The sequence below is a fragment of the Struthio camelus genome, chromosome 1 (assembly GCF_040807025.1).
Source record: "Struthio camelus isolate bStrCam1 chromosome 1, bStrCam1.hap1, whole genome shotgun sequence".
Lineage (NCBI taxonomy): Eukaryota > Metazoa > Chordata > Aves > Struthioniformes > Struthionidae > Struthio > Struthio camelus.
In genome coordinates, this window is record NC_090942.1 from 30516373 (window position 1) to 30534681 (window position 18309).

The 18309-nt window shown below is 44.5% G+C and overlaps 1 protein-coding gene across 4 annotated transcripts in view; it reads right to left on the minus strand.

Annotated features, from left to right (window-relative positions):
• FOXP2 (forkhead box P2) overlaps positions 1–6465 on the minus strand; it is a 447021-nt gene extending 440556 nt beyond the window's left edge. For all 4 annotated transcript variants that reach the window (XM_068932927.1, XM_068932983.1, XM_068932976.1 and 1 more), the window contains exon 1: positions 6332–6465. The gene's annotated coding sequence lies outside the window, so the exon portion shown is untranslated. The remainder of the gene's footprint in view (positions 1–6331) is intronic.
• Positions 6466–18309: the final 11844 nt, after the last annotated feature.

Here is an 18309-nt window from a genome sequence, read left to right on the forward strand (position 1 = left end):
CATGTACTATCCACAGTTTTTCTTTTACTAGGTGGGTTACAATTTCAGAAGAACAATGTGCCTGCTAAATATTTAGAGTTACAAAAATAAATAGAATAATTGAGAGTAACTTTTTTACAGTAAGACTTCGGATGGACTAAATGGCAAAGTTTAAATGGTTTATAGGCTTATTCTCCTTTTAGATTTTTGAGCCATTCCTGGGCAAATTCAAAATCAACATCTGACAGATACTTAGCATGATACTGTGCTTGAAAAAATTTAATAACTCAGATTGTTTCTCTGAATACAAGTTTCTTAGTTTGGAGACTGAATTTCCCTGGAAAGACAGATCACCAAAACTACAGTAGTAATATTCATCAAGATTTCAGCGTTCTAACATATAGCTGGTCAAGTCCGTAACTTTTAATTTTAAAATATGTAGCTTATTGTTTTAGGCTGAAATAAGAAAGCCAGGTGACCAAATAACTCACTTTTATATTTTTTTAAGAAAATTTCTGATCAAAGTTGCAAAACATGCATCATGTTGTAATAGAACATTAAATTACCTCACTAGGACTGCCTATATTCTTCCAACAAAATGTCAGCCTTATAAGGAATATTAATTTTTTAAAAAATGTTAATATCTATCCAAATAAGCAATTTTGCATGGAAAACCCCAACAACTTCCTAGATACATATAATGATATATTACCTACCCTCAAAATGTCACTCTTAAAGAAATATCCTGTTTGAGGCCCAGGAGTAGAGAGGAAAGAATAACTCCCACTGGGATAAAATTGGCACAGGCCTACTGTCTTCCTCACAATATCCTGCAGGCAAAACCAGGTTAAAAAGGACTAAGAGCAGCAATTTACCAAAATACTTAATTTGATGTAGTTGGCATCTGTGGTCATCAGAGTGCACAGCAGAGGTCCAAAGGACTATTTCACAGAGCAAAGGATCTGCACTTTGTCTACGGCCCTGTATCCACCAAGGGACGAGGGGAAACTTCCTGAAACAGATTCCCCCCTTCTGGTATCTGCTGTCCACAGGAAGGAGGGAGAAGATTAAAATATTCAGATAAACAACTGAACTCCACAGGTAGGCCAAAGACCGTCCGTTTGGGGTTTTATGACGGAGGTCTGCGATTACTCCTTCCGCCCTGGAACGGCCGTCACGTAACAGGAGGGGGAACAGGGCAGAAAATGCCCCTTCTGCACAGTGAATAAAGTTGCTACCTGTCACCCGAACCTATTGCCTTTGCTCCCTCGCATGACCCTAGCAGCCAGGGAGCTACCTAATTTAGCCAGAATCACAGTCAAGACGCACCCAAATGCACACCAGTACACAACCAAACTGAGCGTGTATCTAGTGTACAGCTCACAGTATCAAAGGAAATTAGCTCTAAGCTTGATTAACATAGGCATTTAAATACAAAACAATCTGCAATGAAACCTTTTCCAACTCCAGCTGAAGGAAGGAGGACATGTATGATTGCTATTGCCAGGAATAAGAAATAACTTAACTAAACTGATAAAAGTTAATGCAGTCTTAGTCCCCTTCTGAATAGCCTCTACAATTTACTAAGAAGACCTGAAAGAGTTAATAGCGTAATACGCTATGCTTAACATTTTGATTTAATTTGCCTTAGAACTGAAAGCATTTATCGCAAGATATTAAACATAATTCTGTACATAACCTGGTATTCAGAGTTCAAATTTTGCTTCCTAACATCATCCCAAACTACACTTCTGGTGAACCAATAAACTGGGAAGCAACTGTTCATTAAAAAGATTACTTTCAACTACTTCAGTGATGACAGCACAGACGGGCCATCGCTGGCACTTTTAAATCCAGCTGACACTAAACGCTGTCTTGCACTTAAAATGAAAACCTAGCAAAAATGAAAAAAGGAGAAAAGCCAAAATAGATGCAAATCTTGTCTCAATGGATAGCTGCCTCTTATAATTTGAAGTAAACATTCTGGAAGATTTAAAAAGTAAGAAGTATCATTAAATTACTCAGAGCCTCAAAAAGGAGAAAAAAAAGATTGTCAGTGTTAAATGATACTTGCGGGACTGCTTTTTGTTTTTATGCTGACCTAGCAGTTTTGAAATTAAAGGTTTGAAACTATCCTTGGAAATGCTTTCAATAAGATAAGTATCTTCATTCTGTTACGGAGCAAATGTGGAAGAAAATCTTCAGAACAAGTAAGACTGAAATCTAATACTGAAACTTTTAAGATTATCTGAGATAACTGTAGTTGTTACAGATAGATTTTTCTACAATTTCACTTGTTTAATTCAGCTTTTCTGGTGCTAGTGATTTGCACATACAATCAGAAAAGATTTCAAGTCAAAACAGGATAGAGAACGAGAATCTAAGTAACAATTATTCAAGGATTAGTTGAGGGCTATGGTATAGTGGCTGTGAAAAAAACAGACAATTTGCATTACTTCTAGAACCACAAGCTGTCACAAAGTTTAAAAAGAGTCATCAGTTTGTACGTACCAAATATTAGTATTTTACAGCAAAGGTGATAGCATTTTTGAGTTCCACCATGATTTGCAATTTTCTCCAGTCAAAATCACTGCATGCGTATGTCCTAGTGACCTACGTCCTAAATTGTTTTCAGTTCCTAGAAGCAAGTGACCTCTTCATGATCTGACTCACAAAGAAACAACATGATGACTCCCATCAACCATTATTTTTCCAACCACTATCGGAATTAAATTTCTCCAGAATAAATCTGGCAAAAATAGGACAGAACAAAAGAGTACTCAGTATTCAAGAAATATTAATTAATCACCCTATCAGAAAGAGAAATACCAGCCCTCAGATTTTGATGATGAAAAATAAGGAGGTTAAGTGACATTTTCAATGACACTTTTGCAAAACACTGACATAACACAGATCAGATCTCAGAAGTTTTCTATTGTTTTCAGCCCATTAGTCTTGAATACCTCCGGCGCAGGCACAGCTGAATCAGGTATATTCCTCAGAGTATAAAAGGTTTATTTTATTTCACTTTGATCAATCCAGAAATCAAAGCTTACGCTACAGCAATTTTTAAAAGTATACTGGAGTCCAACAAGAACTTTTCTAAAAATACATTAGAATCCTACAAGAACTTCTCCCCCCAAAATACACCTTTCATCTTAAAATATTAGTTTTAATATGTTTTATTACAGAAGTACATTTAAAATTGTATAAGCATCAGATGACTCCTTTAAAAAGTCCCTTTGAAAATCTAGGAAATACAGCACCTCGCTACTGTGCAAACACTAGTGCAGATAAAAAATGCTGCCATATATTTATTAATTAAAATACCCACAACTCGCTATACTTCTTTTAATCTTCCATATATGGAATAAACACTAATTTGGTTGTTCCCTGTAGAATCTTTGGTAATTTTACATGACTCTACACTAAAGAGAAAGCTACAAAGCTTTTTTTTTCCCCCTTCAAAAACACTACACTGAAACAAAGATCACGTAACAAAACGTAAGAATCACTGAGGCTAAACTAAAATCAAAGAAATATCCAAATATTAGTGCATTTGCTTCTGCTCAAGCTTGCTGTTAATGTTACTGCTAAATGTTAAAACCTACTCTAAGAAGGCCTCACATCAAGCAGTAGACTTCCAGTGTTATACATTAACAAAATATATCAGAAAATCTAATTATGTATCATTTTATATGTTATTTAGTGACCTATCAACTGACATAAAGGTTATTATATGCATTTTGGAAATGCTGTATTTAAAATATGCTTTCCTTTCCCTCAACTATTTAGTTATTTACTATGCTGAATAGTTAAATAAATCATTTAACTATATAAAAATGCTACGGAACAATATCGCTCTGTAACATCTACATTAAAATAGAAAGTTACTCCAAAAAAAGGGTTTTTTCAATCTCTGTATTTAATGTGAACAGATTATTATAGACAGTCAGGAGAAACCTTAAATTAAAAATAAATACTAATTTGAACACTAAAATCTATATCTCACTCAAAAGGTTTAGCGTAGCATTAGAGAAACTGATTTAATAATTAATCATATTTTCTTTAGAGTAATATTACTAGCAGTAATGTTTTTCCTTAATGGTTTTAAATTACCTAGCACAGAAAAAAAAATTCAACCTGTCAAAATCTCTTTAACTTTGTCTCTAACTTCTTTTTTGCCCTCACAAATTAACATGGGTATACAGGCACAGTGTGCAACTTCCTAGTCCCACATTTGTAACAAAATTTCCAAGGGTCTGATCCAAGCCCATTCAGTCAACGGACTGATTCTCACCGATGTCAATGGAAAGATTCCCACTGACTTTAGTGAGCTTCGGACAGGGCCTTTCAGGCAGGAAAAAGAACAAGGGAAATCCTCTTTAGAAGGGAAACTTCTGTGCTTTTTTCTTTAAAAAGTACATCAACAAATCAGAGTTCTTAAAAATAGCATCGATTATCAGGTAAAGATTACTGTGTGTTCTTCCATCTGTGGCTTTGCACTCTCTGAGTAAAGACGATGATACTAAAGTTCAGGGTGGTTACTTCTGAGATTATTTTTTCCCCTGAGAATATGCCAGGACGCTTTCTTTCCCAACTTTCCTGCAAGTTTTAAATGCATGTTTTCCTGCCTGCACATACTACTTACACACAGCCCAGACTTACTTCCCCCAGAAGGCCTGTGCTGGGAGCTCACCAGTGCCCACCAGTAGCCTCAACCGAGGGCTGTGCCTGGAAACGGGCCCACAGCCTCCAGAGCCTGACAAAAGTCTAACTGGTGAAAAGAGAGCAAAAATGCCAAAGAGAGTGTTTTCTATCTTTGCCACGCAAGTTCAAGTGCGTGGCAAATACCTTCCTGCAGGTCATCGGCAGAGCTACACACGGTGCGCAGCCGCCGCTGAGCGCAGCCGCCGCACGGCGCAAAAAGCCGAGCAAAAAGGCGCCCCGCTATTTGCCCCTCCTCTCTGCCCTCGCACTGCCAACTTGAAAAGCCACCCCAGCATGCCTCACAGCCATAGACACGCTACTTCTCCTAAAAATTAAACTTTCAAAACTTTCCAGGTCCCGCAGTCCTCTTGAATTTCAAGAGCCAATTTCAAGGGAAGGCCCCCACGCACCAGCTCCGGAGGCTGCCTCGGGAACTTCGCAGCTCTAACATCATTATTTATTAAGCCTTGGTTTTAGGCTTATTTTGTTTTTTTGGCGGGGAGGGGGGGTTGGAAATTCCGGGGCGGGCGGGCGGGGGGGGGGGGAGAGGTGGGGGGACGGACGGACACACGGACACGATGCTGTTCACCGCGCAGCCAAAACGGCGTCGGGAGGCGCGGGCGGAGCCGCCGCCAGCCCGCGCCCGGGCACCTCCGCGCCGCCTGCGCTCCCCGGCCCGCGGCAGAGGGGGCGCCCGGGGGCAGCCGCGGCCGACGCCGTCCGGCCGCCGGAGCCGGGTGCCGGCCGCCCCCTCCGCGCTGGCGGGCGAGCAGAGCGGCTGGAAAAAGGGGTCTTGGTGGGGAGAGGGGCGGGGGGGGGGCAGTGCGCCTCTCTCTCAGGCACGCACACAAAGGAGAAACGTGACACGTTTCTTCACCCAGGCTATCCGCTAGGAAGGTCTCGAAAAGCAAAAGAAGAAAAAAGGGGGAAATAAAAAAAAAAAAAGAATGCGGAGGAGTGCCGAAGACAGCCGAGCCTCCCCTGGAAATCCTCACTTTAAAGTCTGCCTCGCTGCCTTCCTTGCACTTCTTTCCCTGTACGGGAAGGCTACAGGTTGTTTGTTTTTAATTGCAAGGAACGGGCGCGGGGGAGGGAGCGGAGCAGGTTTTGCATCAGACCTTGGGAAAAAAAGCTGGAGTTGGGTAGCGGGGAGTGCGCAGCCCTGCCTTAAAAGAAGGTGGCCATGCTGATAAATTAACACGTCGCGCGTTGCCAGCGACAGGCGCCCCTGGAGAATTGGGGGGGGGGGGGGAGCCCGCAAGCGAGCAGCGGGGCGCCGCAACCACACTTCCTCGGCCGGCTCTGCCGGCGGGCGCGGGATTTGTCCAAAACATCCGAAACTACGAGCGGGGCAAAAACTGCCCGGGCTCAGTTAGCGTCCCCCAACCCCCGTACTTGGGTGCATTGTTGAGAGCGGTGCCCCAGCCCCCCGGGTGCCGGGAGGAAACCTGACACATGTCACACTTGCGCCCGCCGTGCCTGGGGCGGCCGCGGCCAAACTTTCCCGCGGCAGCGGCAAGTCAGTGAGTAACGGAGGCGGGGAGGGAGGGAGGGAGCGGGTGAGAGCAGCAAGTCAAACGGGGGACCTGGGGGGAGGAGGGGACGGGAGGGTGTCAGGCGGGGGTGGGGGGGTAAAACTTACCGGGAGGAGACACCGTGCAGGGCGTCCCGACGAGCTGACACGGAGAGAAAGGGCGAGCGGAGCCGCGCGCAGCCCCGCGCGCACACGCGCGCACATGCAAAGTCTCTGCAGGCGGAGCCGCCGCTGCCGCCGCCGCCGGGACGCGCGGGCAGGGACCGGGCCGGCGGGGGGAGGGCGGCGCGGGAAGGGCGGGCGGGCGGCGGCGGGCCCCCTCCGCGGGCGCGGAGCGGCAGCTGGCGCGCGGTGCCTCGCGCCCTCCCGGAGGCTCGCGCTGCCTCTCGCCGGCGCTCTCCCTCCCCCTGCGTGTGGGTCTGCCTCTGTGCGGAGTGTGCCGCCTCTGTGTATGTGTTTTGTTGGGAATGCAAAAAAAAAAAAAGAGAGAGAGAGAGAGAGAAAAGGAGGAAAAAAAAAACCCGCTGCACACACGGACTCCTTTGGAGAAAAGGGGAGTGAAGAGGGAGCCCTCACATGATCGCAAAGTGGCCTGCACAGAAGTGCTAATAACGGGGGGGGGGGGGGGGGAGAGCAACGGAGGGGGGATTGCAACAAAAAAAAAGTACGGCGGGACCCGCTTGGCCGTGCCCCGGCGCGGCGCGCCCCGCTCCGCGCCTCCCCCGGCCGGCTCCCTGCCGGAGCGGGCTGTTGCGAGCCGCTGCAGACGTCAGGTCCACCTGCTATGTAAACAAACCGTCGGGGAAGTTGTTTGCTCTCGTCTGCTCCCCCCTCCCCGCCCCCTCTCCCCTCCCTTCTCTCCTCTCCTCCTGCTCCGTTAGACACAACGAGTTTAGCAGACGGGGAGAAAACAAAGCCGTATGTTGTATTGGCAGTGCCGACTGTCTGCAGCTTGCTGGCAGCCCTCGAAGTGCAGCAGCCCGCGCGCGACGGCAGCCCCGGGGGTCCCGCGTGGGAGGGCGCGGCAGGCGCGGGGGTGGCGCGGCGGGAGCGGGCAGCCCGGGGGCCCCGCGGAGGCCGCCCGCCCCGCCGGGGGGGGGGGTCCCGGCGGCCGCGGGGCGCCGGCTCCGGCCCGCAGCCCCCGGCGCCCCCGCCTGCGGGCCCCGAAACTTTCTCTGCCCCCGACATGTCGGAGTAAGGTGAAGGAACCCCCCCCGCCTTCCCCCGCCCCTCTGCAATGGAAACCAGCTGCTAACTCGCATTTCTGGTGGCAACCGTGAGCGTGCGGCGGCCGCGCTAACTTCTGCGCCGGGCGCGCGCGCTGCTCCGCGGCCCCTGCGCGGGCGGCCCAGCTTCGCGCGGCGCCCGCTCCCCCGGGAACGGGCAGCGCGTCTCCTCCCGCCCAAGTCATTGTAATTAACGAGCGTAAAAGGAGGGGAAAGAAGGAAGAGTCGAGTTCCCGTCATAGCTGGAAAGCGGAGAAATTGATCCTGTCCTCTCTCATCCTTCGCCGTTCCCCGTCGCATTTCTCTTACCCATTTGAGCACATACATTTAATTCTATGGAAGGAGTGTCGGCTAAACACCGAAGGTAAAGCAGAACACTAACAAAGTGAAATGTGTTTTTGTTAATTCAGAATCCACCTAATCAAAGCGTAATAATCTCGACCTAACACTTTTCATGTAATTTTGAATTAGAAAGCCTCTTCGGCGTTCATTGAAGACCAGAATCAAAAGTGACTGTCACTCAGAATTAACATAAACTGCATTTATTTAAAAAAACAAAACCCCACACACATACACACACAACTTCGCCGCCCGGTGTTCCGGGCGAAGTGGAAGATCATCCGGTCGCCTCTCCGCGCCCGGGGCTCCCCAACGACGCGCCGCTCCGCCCGGGGCGTTGCTCAGCCAGCCTCTGCGCGGCGGGACCTGCCGCCCGGGGGTGGGGGGGCCGCAGCTACCGCCAGGGCGGAGCCAGCGCGACCTGGGCACCTCGGCAGAGCGGCGGCGGCGGCACGGCGGGTCCGGCTGCCCCGTGCCCGGCTCCCGCCCGGGGCGGCGGCGGCGGCGGCGGGGCCCGGCCGGGCCGGGGTTGGGGCTGCGCCCTCGGCCCCGCGGTGCCGCCGGCAGCCAATCGGGTGCGGGCGGGTTCGGGAGGTGAAAGTTCAGCGCCAGGGCAGGCGCGCCGCCGCCGCGGGGCCGCCGGATGGGTGGTCGGGCAGCGCCTTTTATTTGCTCCTCGCAACTCTTTTGTCCCCGTTCCACCCCCCCCCGCCCCCACCACCATCATCACCACCTCCCGCCGTGGCACGGGCACCGATAACCCCCCGGCCGCGCCGTTTCAGCGCAGTTCGCCGGCGGAACGGCTGCAAACGGCGGTGGCCGCGGTGCCGCCGAACAAAGTTTCCGTGGGCGGCGGCTCTGCGCGGCCGCGGGCGCCGCGCACGGAACGAAAACTACGGCGCGGGGCGCGCCCCGGGGCCGCCGCCCCCCTCCCGCCGGCCGGCAAACGAAATCGGGCCCGGCGGGCCGGGCCGGCCGGCGCGCTCCGCCGGGGCGGCCCCGGGGCGCAGGCAGCGCGGGGCTGGAGGGGCAGGCGTGCCGCAGCGCGGCGTCCCGACACCGTTACCGGTGCGAAACGCTGTGCCGCGCCGCCGTGGGGAGGAGCACCGGGGTAAACCAAAACGGCGGCGCGGCGCGGCGCGGCGCGGCGCTGCCCGACGGCCGGGCAGCCGCCGCCGTCGCTGGGCGCCAGGCGGCCGGGTCGCCCCGAGGGCCGCCCGCCCCGGGCCGGTCCCGAGCGGAGCGGCGGCGCCGGCCCCGCCGTCGGGCCGGGCGTCCTGCTCGCCCGCGGGCTGCGCCGGTGGCCGCGCTTTGTTCCGGGAAGCTGGAAAGTCGCCCTCCTTCCAGCGGCCGCCGCTCTGCCCGGCGGGCAGCAGCGCCCCGGGAATAATACGACGCCCGGCTGCCTAAGTTATTCGGCGTTACTCGTGTCTGAGTGGCTCCTAAGTCTTTCAAAAAAAAAAAAAAAAGCTTAACAAACAAACACTAATTTCTCCCCCCCCCCCCCAAAACGATGATTACGGCTTAAAAATATAACTCGGCTTTCTAATGAAAAAGGCTGGTGCGTTTTATTTGTTTCTGTTTACGGTTTGAGATTTCATCTGCGCAATTGTATTATATTTCTCGCTTCTAATAAACCGCTTTGAAACCGTCTTTCCTTAATTAATTTAATGTATTTTTTTTCTATGCAGCTGGCAGCTCTCTATCAGATTGCCACTTGCCATTACGATTGTTTACAAAGGGAACAAGAAAACAAGCAGACTCCTCTTCTAAATAGGTTTGTTCCCCTTGTCTCCCCAGGCATAGCTCCTGAGACAGTTTGGAAAGAGAAGAAAATGCTGTTTTTAACCGAAGTCAAATCGAGGAGACCCTGTATTACAACATCAAAGTGAATGGAGACGTTACAAAATTGGTGGAGTTACACCACCATCTGTCGTTAAGCTTCGGGACTACAAAAGTTCAGACATAATAAATCTTAATGAGAGCTGGCAACTTTTTTCCTCTTGTTTGCCTAGAAATCTTGCCCCCATCCCACGATGGGTTTCCAGCGTGGTTTATCCAGCGAGTCTGAGCAAACAGAGGCAGATGCAGGTGCTTTCAGGAAACGTGTCCTCTGCCAGTTGCCACAGCTGCTCTCGGGGAGGCCGAGGAATTTATTCTGGCACCTGACGGCCCCAAACAATTGCCTTTCACAACACACAGGCACCCACAGTTCACAGTAATTCTTACTGGGCTGAAGAAGCTGCATTCATTAAAAAGAAGAAGAAGAAAAGCACAACCCCAGAGAGTTTAACTTTAAAAATATATCTGGGCTACCAGATGTAGGGTTCGGTTTCTTCCATTGCATATACTCCTTCTGCGGTACTGGCTTCTGAAAACATACCTTACCTACATATAAGGAAAACATACCTTGAAATAACATCTGGGAAGAGGCCCTAATCCTACCTCCAATTACTCTTAAAATATCAAGAGTTGTAAGCAGATCCTTAGAGGAACTATGAAATGATTTGCTGCTATGAAATATAAACGTGGTGCCTGCTTTGTGAGATTGTCCACACAAAAGCAAGCACCCCATCAGACTTCAGCTCTTTCTAAATTCTTCAGTGCAAGGGCATATAGAGTGCCTGTTCGCCATAGTTATCCAAGAATCAGGAAAGAAGACGTGTTTATTTGAGGATTTTCTGGGTCGTAGTGTTCCTCATATTTCAGAAGCAAATTGCTATTCAAAGAGAGGTAGGAAAGAACATCCAAACAAGGATACTCACAGAAGCCTACAATGAAAACGATCAAGCTTGTAATTATTTTATCACAGTTCCTATTTTAAGGCATGCAGGAATTAGTAAGTATTGATCTAAATGGGTTTCTGTACGGAGTACTTTAACACTAAAAGTCAACTTTCAGGTTGCTTCTCTTCAGCTATGGAAATTCACGGCTCTTTGCCTGTCTTCAGCCTGACATTTTGCAAGTGCTTACCATCCTTATACTGTAATTAGTGTTAGGCACTTTCAAGTACTGTGGCTACTATTAAGTGAAGATGGCAGTTTAACACTCTTACAAATCCTGTTTCCTAATCTGATTCCTCATCGCAGTGAAACTAAATTTCCTCCATCCTACCAGTAGCTGTTGATACCCAGAATGATGGTTTCTCTTTTAGCTTGACATGTCAAAAGACAGAAACTTGTTTCCTTTAAAGCTGTAAGTCCACTTTCCTCCAGGAAAAGCTATTTCTTAAACGCAGGATTATCCTGCAGGCGATAAACACTTTGTCTGAAGTCCTTTGTCTACCATATTGTTTTCATATTATTGTGAAAAAATGTATTTTTTTTACTTCCTCCATAAACAACTAAGCTCTTTGAACCAACGTTAAAGGCTAAGGTTTCTGAACTGGTGAGAAAAGTATTTCACATTTACCTGACTGAAATAAATCCTGTGAAATTGTCTCTGCTTTGAAAAATAGCTAGGCCATTACAACCAATTACTTATTCAGGAAGATTTGATTAAAAAAATGTGTCTAAAATTTGCTGACTATTCCAACGTTTGTACTGCCTAAAGTTTTAAATATGTTTTAGAATAATTTCATTTTTAAATTATTCAGTAGATATTATGGCAGCAACCAAGCTGAAAAAACAAATAATTAGAGTTGCTAGGATGAAGAAAAACAAACCATGGTGCTCAAAGTTGTCATCGGTCAGTAATTTGCTAGAGTTAGAACGAGGGCTGCGGCAAACGGAACTGACCAAAAAGGAGGCATAAAATTGTGTTAGTCTTCCCTGTCCAATTTCTATGATCCTGTTACCAAAAAGGCATTATTTAGGCATATAGAAAAGGGCTCTGCAAAGCTCAGACTGATTAATGTGCTGGAAAAACATGGCAGAATTTTTGACACTGCATTTGGCATCTATATATAAAGATTTGAGCTACAGAACGTTCTGGATTTTTTTCCCATTTTGTGTGGCCAAGTTTTGAGATATGTACCATGCTGACGTTTCAGATAAAGGTCCTGTTCCCCAACTGTTAGTTACATGTATGAAAGTCTTTTTTAGTGAAAAGTGAGGAAAGTTTTAAGACTGCTAAACCTTCTGGTGAGTTTCCAAAGTATAACCTGGGGAGCAGTATCACAAACATACATAAACAACTAGTTTTACATGAATCCAATGAATAGCTCTTAACTTCTGAGAGGTTTGGCATCTGACCTCTAAGGGTTAGATACTGCAAATGGTGGCACTAAAGGTGAGGCACCTAAATCCATGAATGCAGTCTTCAAAATCTTTGTTTGGCTCCTTAGGAGTTAAAACTGACAAGCCCTTACATTTCTGCCAGTAAGATTCTCAGCCTCCTAAGATACCACTTCTGAAAATACTCAAAATAACAACTGTCACAGCAGGGCTGAAAAGCTGGGCAAGTTACCTAAGCCTAACCAGCCTCCTAAAACTAGGCATCCTCTGTGCAGTTGAGCATTAAATTGTAATTAGGTAAAATGCCTAATCAGTCCTCAGAGCAGCAGCTGAACCAAGCCTCCCCTTTCCTTGATAAGCTCCCTAATCATTGGACTATGTAATCGCGCTTCCTTCCACTGCTCCAAAAAGTCCTGAACTTTTTTTTTCTGCAAAGTGACATTGCATCCTCACTCCAGACCAAGTGAGATCAAGTCATGCTTTTGGGAGGTGACTGCTGTTTCAGGCCCCACAAGGGTCTAGAAGCCAATTAGAAGAGTTTAATAATTTAGTTATTGTATAAAAAGAGATATTAGAGCAACTCCCCTTTTCTGTCGTGTTTTAAAACACTGCAGTGACCCATGCTGCTTCTATGAAACAGACCTGATAAGCATCAAGTCCAAAAGAAGATTCACGGCTCTGAATCGCAAAATAAGAGCTTCCTGGCGATTGCCTTGAGCAGCTCAGAGAACTGACTGCTGTGAATTTCTCTCTGAGGTTCCTGTCTTCCTCGCTGTGATGTGCAAGCAGCCCAGACACCTAGCTTGAGGTTACGGAACCCATGGGATTGCACCAAAGGGCAAGGAAGTGAAGGCAGTCAGCAGTGCAAATGCAGTCCTCACTGTAGAACTATGAATTTTCAGAAGTTCCACCAACACCTGCAATCTAACCTTTCCTTTTCTATCTTATGATTGTTTATTTGCATTTTTCCCTTCTTTATTTCCTCAGAGCAAAACTTAACACATAAAGACTTGCAGAAATTTTTCATTAAGGCTGACAGAAATCTTCCTGACAGGAAGATTCTTCCTTTTTTTTTTTTTTTTTGTTCTGTTGCTTACACTCTCCTCTTCCAGCTATAGTACTTTCTCACAGCTCTGCAGAAGGTATATAGAAATGTCTCTGCTACAAGGTATGCTCCAGTGGGAAGTGTAACCCAAAGATGAACTGCTTCAGCCTCACTCAGAAAAAAAAAAAAGTTGTTGGGGGTAGAAGAAGGGGTAAATGGGAAGGTTGCTTCTGGTAAAGGAGCACAAGGTCGCTGTTAGACTTGCCCCACAAAGTCTTCACAGGGCACACATTAGTTGCTTGCGGATTATGATTTGCTCTCACAGAGTGGATATTCATCTACCAGAACCTGTGCTTTTTTCAAAAGGTGGCCAAAGTTGTTCTTCACAGAAGACACCAGAATTGTTTCTAAAGTGATTGTTTCCAGACCCACGTGTCATTTCCAACACTGATGTTAAGCTGAACTTGTAATACCAAAAGAGAGCATCAAGTTATTTTCTCATTCTTTCGTATTAAGTAAAAATGCTTACATTAGGGAAATACATTTATTAACCAAACAACAATTATAGATGTATGTGGAAAATGCAGACGCAAGGGACCACATTAAAGATGCAAAATTATGTTCAGTTTCATGACATTTACACATCTGTAACAACATTCCAGACACCCTAGAAATTTTGTCAGTATTTAGGGTTAGGGGACATAGAAACCATTTCTATGTCATGCACACAAAATAACATGTATTAAGTAGTCATCTTTCCACCCACAAACACTTGTGTAGAACTTACGGGTTTGTGAAGTAAATTGAAAACAGATGATGAATGTTAACAATATGGTTAGATACAGGAGTTTTAGTCTAGTCACTAAATAAACAAGCTCCCTTTTGCGGTTTATTTAAAAGGACTGAAGGGACTCGACTTCAGAATATATATTTTTAAGGAAATAGAGGTAGTGCCTTGTAGATTTGAATTACACAGTTTTGTGATGCAGAAGCAGCAAAGTAACTGTTTTCCAAGTTTGTGTAAAACTGTAATCAGATAAATGACAAAATACTACTTTCTTCTTCAAGATACTACTTGTCACTTTCCTTAAACAGCAAGACCAGCTTTTTTTATTGCTATAGCTACACAGCCAATATATCTAGGAGGAGAATGAGGGAAAATTTAGAATCATGCACAGTCAACACAATTGGATATCACAGCACTACACTTTATTCTGTCAGTTATTTTCCTTATTGTGTAACATGCACAAAAGCAGTAGGCAAGGATAAGTGACTCAGAAAAACAGTACTTTTAGTACAAGTGATGCATAAAGAAAAAAAAAAGTACCTGTAGCCTTGGGCTATTTGTATTAAGGCAAGAGGGTTAATAATTTTATACTTGATCATAAAAAGAAGACGCTTTTAAAAGAAACTCTTTATATTCATGCAGACTAATTCTAAGCAATAGACATAATTCCTAGACGACACAGCCTGTAGCAAATCATAACTACTCCTCAGTCCTCTCAGTAATTCACAGTTCCTGATTCCAATACAGGAACTGTGGAAAAATGCTGGCTTGTCTGTTCCTTCTTCCCAAATGTGAGGCTGTAGATGAGGCTTAATGTAACATTTGGAAAGCGTGTTCCAGAATCATTTGCTAGAACCAAATGCACCTTCTTACCTCAATCCAAACATCCAGCAATTTCATGTGCGTTTGCTGGAGTTTTTTGTTCTTAGAACTTGGCAGTGAGAATCTTAGCAGTGTAAGAGAGGTAGACATTTTCGAATCAAGGGAATGTTTCTTCCATCCATGCAGGTCATTTATGTGTCAAACTTTCAAAAGAAGCCACCGATACATGAACTAAAATAAGTGACCACGATATGCTGAAGAAGTCGACCTAAAAAAAAATCTGTTAGTTCTAGTTAGTTCAGGTTGTAAGTGACACAATGGGTAGTGCTGAATATTTAAAATCTGATTTTTAAAAGTGCTTAAATGAATGTTGACTTCTTAAAAACCTGTTAGAATCATAGGTGCTGCACACCTGAAATTCTGGCATTCTTCCTTGAAAATCAACACTGCAGACCATGCTGCACTACAAGGGTGCAAAAAAGCCTTTATTTCGCATCTACTCCAAATATATGCAGAAGAAGGAAAAAGCAGTAAGTGTCCATTTGAAGAATCACCTTCTATTGCTCTCGTACTGTCCATGTCTGCATACTTCTTACAGTAATTTATTGAATTTAATATAGCAGGTGAACTGGTGCTACTTGCTGTAATAAAGGTTTAAGAGGGATTAGTGTAGGAGACGATCTGCTAGTTTATCCAAGGATTTTAATGGAAGCTGGTCTGGGCCTAATATAAGCATTACCTGAAAGCTTATCTGATGCAAACATTACCTAAAATCTACGGAAAGATTGCTAGTTTCACCATGACTCTGACCAGCTAACTACAAAGTGTATGGAGGCTAAAGAAATTAAAATATAATGGCCCTTAATAAAGAAGAACAATTAATCAGCAAGGTATCACTTGCACATGTTGATATGAAATTCAATTTATATTATACTACTCTCTATTTTTCTGTGTATCACAGACTATTTAAAATGTATAACTATAGCTTAGAAATTGGGGACTAGTTTGGTATTTAAAAAAAATATAAAGCCAGTAAGGACTTTTTTGTTCAGAAGAGAATGATTAAGCTTTGCCTTCCATTTCAGCAGACAGGTTTGAATTGCCTTTAAATATTCTGGAGGAACTTTGAAATAGTCGTTAACCACCAAAACAACCCTAAAACAGTTCCTTCATTGTTCATTCTAATATCTCTCTCTCTCCACACTGACACCAAAGGATATATAAACAACCATACTATGATATTTCAGCAGTGAATTAACCTTCATACCAGAACAGAAACAGTTTGTACAAAAGTTAGATACTGAGAACGTAGAAAGAGACCAAATTCTTCAATTGCCTGTACATCCGTGCCAGGAGCCTGTATACTAAACAAGAGAAATTTGTTACTGTTCATTTACGAGCTGAGTTTTGCCTCAGTTGACCTGCAGTCCGATGGGTTGGATTATTAAAATGAATGCTATAACCTGCTTAGGAACGTAGGAAGGAGGGAGGTAATCAAACAACCCAGTCTTAGGCACCTCCTTAGATACCTACTTTATGACATGGTCTCTCCAGGAAATTTAAGGAAAAGTTGATCACAGAATTAAAAATTATGAAGATAAAACAGAAAGATGTGATCATAGCACACGATGAATAGTTTTTACTTCTAGAGCAACAAAAGAGGACAGTAAGCAGAAGCTACAAATGCTAGAGATTTTTAAATAAAAAGGCACAGACCATTGATATTCAAGATGTCTTGATGTCAAGTTGTCTTAAAAGAGTTGGATAAGGTCTTTGCTTTATATGGATTAATATAGATTTCCAATAAATCTGAGAAAACAAAGGAAGTTCCAAAAGAATGGAAGAAAGCAAATGTTCAAACTGTGTGTGTAAGTGGCAAACAGGACAGCAGGGGTAGGCTTATCAATCTGGTATCAGTCCCAAAGAATTAATGAAATACATGCTAAAAAGATACATGGGAAGAGGGAATGCAAAACAGGCATGGAATATTTGTGTTGGGGGCAGCTGAGGGTGAGGCAAAGGGGCTCTGTTGGGAAAGGCAGCACTTCTAGAAAGCCACAAAGATCACAACATATAAGCAGCTGAACAAAATCCTTGCTCACTTCTCGGTGCAATGCTGTGATCAGAAGGAATGTACATCCGCAGTTGAGAACAGATGATTAAAACTTGGAAAAGGCTAATGGAAGAGTAAGAAAAAATCCAACAAATTTAAAAACATGTATGACAATATCTACAAACCAACATGTTTTGGTAACAGAGGGGTCTTCACTGTAGCATACACAGTATAACAGATTCTAAAGGCTGGAATCTAAAATGAGACAAATTCAGACTAGAATGCAGATGAACGTTTTTAACCGTAAGACCATTCTGGAATAATTTTTCACATGCTGTCATGAGTTCTCCATCACAATCAATTTTTAAAGCAAGTGTGGATATTTTCCTGTGACTATACCATCATTAAAATACTAATGAATTCAGGAAAACTTCATAACCTGTGTTGTGGTGGCGTTAAGACTACATGACTACAGATCACAATAGCCAGGCCTGGCTTTCCAATCGACGAACAGTGTTGACATTAGAATCGTCATCTCTAGGTATTTAATGCCCCGTAATGATAAATGGGACCATCGATACCATATCTTACAGTTGCTGTTTCAGCCAATTTAAAAACTCAAGAACACTACTGTATGGGATTTCTTGTGGGAAGATGTCTTCATAAACAGAAAGGGAATATTACTAAAGGAAATAATTATTAACATTTAAGATTCCTATTTCAATAGCGCTTAAAACTTGCAAGTGTAAGACTCTGCTGTACCATGTACTGTAAAAAAATCTATTTCAATTAGTTTACAATAGATCTTGGAGCACAATTCGAAGACAAGAAGAGTAATTTGTAGCCAGGGAGCAAACATGGCCATAGCTGTTGCGAGTACACTGCCTTTTACTCTGAAACTTGGTTCCACTAATTAATGCAGTATGCACTTTATGACAGCATGGAAAAATTCTGGGTTGAAAGCTTGCTGGATTCTGTCTTGCAAATAATCTTGATTTTTTATCAATGTGCTGAAAGAAGTATGAAAGCTACTGACAGCACATTTCCAAGTATTTTGTGTTTACAAAATGCTTTTGTTAAACAATAGTCTCAAGATGTAAGATCCACAGTGTTTGGTAGTCCACAAAATATCTGGGTAGCGGTGGTACTGCTGTTTGTATATTTGACTTCTCTGTAACATAGCACACGAGAGAAAAATTTTATACTGAAACAAAGAATGCAGACTCTCTGGTGAGGAAAGGGATGTTCCCCGCAAACTAAAACTCTGAGTATTATAAGAAATATACACTTTTTTTTTCCTATCTCATCATTTTCAAGGGCAAACCTGAGTAGTGGGTGCAAAAAATCTCAGTTTGAACTAACCTTAATAATCTGCATGTGCAGAGTTCTCTTAATTGCTTTTCACCATTTGTCCAAAGAATACTTTGTAAGGCATAGCTGCATGGGCTATGATGTAATGAGATCTTGTTAGCTAAGCAAGACCAGACCTCAAACTTAAGCAAAATAAATTTGTATAGACTCTTTGCCCCTTGACCCAGCTGTTTTGTAGTCTTTGAACAGCAAAGAAACTTGGAATTTGGTCACAGATGCCAATGTAAAAATTCCCCTGGCTGAAGGGAACTGTCAAATGGTGTAAAAA